Source organism: Canis lupus, chromosome 13 (genome assembly GCF_003254725.2).
Source record: "Canis lupus dingo isolate Sandy chromosome 13, ASM325472v2, whole genome shotgun sequence".
In the NCBI taxonomy this organism is placed as follows: Eukaryota; Metazoa; Chordata; class Mammalia; order Carnivora; family Canidae; genus Canis; species Canis lupus.
The window spans coordinates 14,723,015-14,727,195 of record NC_064255.1 but is presented as its reverse complement, the minus strand read 5'-3'; positions in this window follow the sequence as shown (position 1 = coordinate 14,727,195).

Sequence of the window (4,181 nt, the reverse complement as noted above, 5' to 3'; positions counted from 1 at the left end):
ACACCCAGGATGTTCCCAGATTGGGGCTACTTTGAATGAGATTCTCTAAAATCCTTATATATGTCCATATATTTTTATTTTTCCTGCATATATACCTTGTGATGGACCTGATACATTATAGGTTAGATATACATTTAGGAATGTAAGAAGCTACCAATTTTTTCCCCACAGTAGTTGTATGATTAACATTTCTATAAACTATGTATGAGATTTCGGTTGCTCTATTACTTGCTCACATTTGGTTTTGGCTGTCTTTGAATTAGTTTCTGGTGGCTGAGGTTCTGAAGTTTCTCTGGCTTTTCAGTTCAGAAAAATCTTCAGTTTTATTTTAGTTTCCCCAACTGATACTGATTTGTCTTGTCCCCAGACTAACGGCCATAAAAATGGTTGCTCTCTCAGTGTCATTCCCTTTTTCCAAATTTAGACTCCTCTCTAGAATCTGTCTGCTTTTGATCATGTTCCAGTTGCTTTAAGCTTCATTTATTTCCTCGGATTTTATAATTATCTGTGAGAGGGTTATGCCCAGTAGGAACTTGCTCAACCATACTGGAAAGTGAATGCATCAAATCTTATAGGCCTATTTCAATACAGTTTTAATTGTTCTTCTGTGTTTCATTTTTCAAAAATTTCCTTCTCCTCATTAACATCAATCTCAGATGAAACATACTAATGCACATAAGCCATTCCTTTGTTAAAAGTATCTTTAATGGTTCCTTTATTCATAAAAAAAATAGTTCCAAATCCCATAGTCTTAGCTTAGTGTTAGGGATTCTTCATTACCCAAATCTATACCAGTTTTCAATGTATTTTCTCACAATGTAGATATTTTGTGAGAGAAAAAAGTTCCACCCGAAACCTTTTTTTTTCCCCAAAATATTCTACATGATTGCTACTGAGACATCACTTACAATTTTGAGCCTTCATTTTATTTTATTTATTTATTCATGAGAGACACAGAGAAAGGCAAAGACATAGGCAGAAGGAGAAATAAGGGATGCCTGGGTGGCTCAGCGGTTGAGTGTCTGACTTTGGCTCAGGATGGGATCCCGGCATCCAGGATAGAGTCCCACATTGGGCTTCTTGCAGGGAGCCTCCTCCTCCCTCTGCCTATGTCTCTGCCTCACTCTCTCTGTCTCTGTCTCTCATGAATAAATAAATAAATCTAAAAAAAAAAAAAGGAGAAACAAGCTCTCTGCAGGGAGCTAGATCCCAGGACTCCGGGATCACAACCTGACCTTAAGGCAGATTCTCAACCACTGAGCCACCCAGGAGTCCCAAACACTTAATTTTATCTATATTGTTTGGACTTGAATTCCAGTTCTATCATTTACTAGCTATTTCCTCTTTGGCAGTAACCATTCCAATAATAGTTAGAATGTTAATAATAATATGGGGCACCTGGGTGGCACAGTTGGTTAAGCAGCTGACCTTTAGTTTCAGTTCAGGTCACGATCTCGAGGTCCTAGGATTGAGCCCTCCAGGAGGCTCCACACTCAGCAGGGAGTCTGCTTTAGGATTCTCTCTCTCCCTCTACTCCTTCCCTCACTCACTCACATACATTGTCTAAAATAAATCAATAAATCTTTAAAAAGTAATAATAATATCATCCATGATTTATTAAATTCTTTCTATCCTAAAGGAATGTTATTACTAAAAGTTGTAGAATAAGCACTCAATTTTAGATAAGACTGTTAATATATTGCTAAATCTGTATATCTTCTTCCTCAGTAAAATGAAGCTTTCCAAAATAGAAGGAAGAAAATTTATAAAAACTACACAGAAGAGGAATTAACCAAAATGATGACATAGGAAGCTCTTGAGCTCTCTTCCTTCCATCAACGTGCCGAACATATAGCTACATGTAGAGAAATTCCCTCTGAAAGAGGAAGCTAGCTGAAGCACTCAAAAACATGAAGTGAATAAGAAAAATACCCACTTTGAACCAGGAGGGAAGACTGAGACAGTCTCACCATAACCCCCACACACAGCATAGTGACATGGAATCCTGAGGGAACTCCCAACTTCTCCCTGAAAAAGTGAAGGATTTGGACCTCACATCTTGAGTCCCAACTTTTAAGACTCCCACCTGAGGGGACGCGTTCACAAACATCAAGCTCTGAAAGCCAATGGGGCTTATTTCCAGGAGGCACAGAAGACCATACCAAACAAAAGCATGGGTGTGCTAGTACACCACAGCTATCCCCATTAGGGCTCACTGCAGAGACAGCAGGCAAAACCACCCACCTCCTAGTCTTTCCCTGGAAGGGTATATTTGCATGCTTTACAAGCTTCTGCCTGGGGGCCAGATTTCTAATTCAGCAGAAATTAGGAGCTGCCTGTGATATTCCTCAAGGACCAGGAAGCCAGCAGATACCTCTCTAGCCCTCTCCTCCCAGCCCCTCCAGTAATAAAACCAACTCACCAGTTATTTCTCTGGAAGCTTGTACACACATCTGGTGTTCCAGTTTTTGCACTGCCACCTGAACAGCATGCACCCAAATCTCCTGGCTCTAATAGCCAAAGGTGCTTGCATTCACAAGTCCCACAGGACCAAAGCAAACAAAGAAACAGTCTAAATTGGCATAGATGTTCCTCTCCTGTTCCCACCCCACCGCATCATAGCTATACACCTGGATCCAGCACAGAGGGAACACACAAAAAAGCCCATTTTTCTTTGGAAAGGGTTTAACTATATACTTTCCTAACTTACTTTTCTCATCTAGGATGTGACAGTGATCCTTCTCTTGAGGACACTGATGAGTCTAGACATACCCTAAATTACTGAAAGGTACCACGTACAAAAAAGGTGGCTTGGGCAACACAAAGATTTGAGAGACAGCTGAGGGCTCTGGACAGGCTGATTGATGAGATTCATCACAAGTGCAGTCCTTAATCCCCATCACCTATTTCTCCTAACCATCAGTTTGTTCTCTACAGTTAAGAGTCTATTTCTTAGTTTTCTTCTTTCTCTCTCTTTCCTATTGCTCATTTGTTTTGTTTCTTAAATTCCACCTATAAATTAAATCATATGGTATTTATCTTTTTCTGACTGACTTATTCCAGAAACAGAACTTAATGAAACGGAAATAAGTAACTACTTAATACAGGGTTCAAAATAATGGTCATAAAGATACTCGTCAAGGCCAGGAAAGCAACGTATGAACAAAGTGAGAATTTCAACAAGAGACAGAACATAAACAAATGTCCTAAACAGAAATCACAAAGCTGAGGAATATAAAACCAAACTAAAGTCCCTGGGTATTATTGTATTGCTGTCTGTTTGTCCCCTCATATTCATTAATATTTGCTTGATGTATTTAGGTGCTTCTATGTTGGGGGCATAAATATTTACAAATGTTATAACCACTTAATGAATTAACTCCTGAAATGAAACTACTTAAGTGTCCTTTGACAGATGAAGGATAAAGAAAATGTGATATATATCTATATCTATACATATATATAATGCAATATTATTTAGCCTTTAAAAAGGAGGAAATCCTTTCATTTGTGACTACATTTGTAATACTGGAGGGCATTAAACTAAATGAAATAAGCCAGACAGAGAAGAACAAATACTCACGTTATCACTTATATGTGGAATAGGAAAAAAAAAAAAAAGTTGAGTTCATGGAATCAGAGAGTAGAAAAGTGGTTGCCAGAGGCTGAAATTAAGGAAAATAGGAAGAGGTTAGTAAAAAAAGTACAAACTTTCAGTTGTAAGATGAATATGTTAATGTATAACCTGGTGACTATAGTTGATAACACTATATTATATAATTGAAATTTGCTGAGAGAGTAGAAACTAAATATTCTCTCTCATACACACAAAGCCAAATATGAGAGGTTATGGGGAATAATGCCATATGGGGAATCCTTTCACAGTGTAGACATCTATCAAATTATCACATTGTACACCTTAAATATCTTACAATTACATTTGTCAATTATAGTTCAATAAAGAAAAAAATTACACAGGAGATAGGATCAAATGCCTCATAATAATCTCAAACAAATATTTAGCATTTTGTTTTCCTATCAGAATTAATTCATAAATTAATTTCTAACTTGTAGAATTTTTCCAAACAAATTTCTCATTAACCTCTAGATTGCCAAACTAATTGCCAAACTAATTGTTGCCAAACTAATTGTTGAAAATTGAAGTTAAGATCTCCAAATTA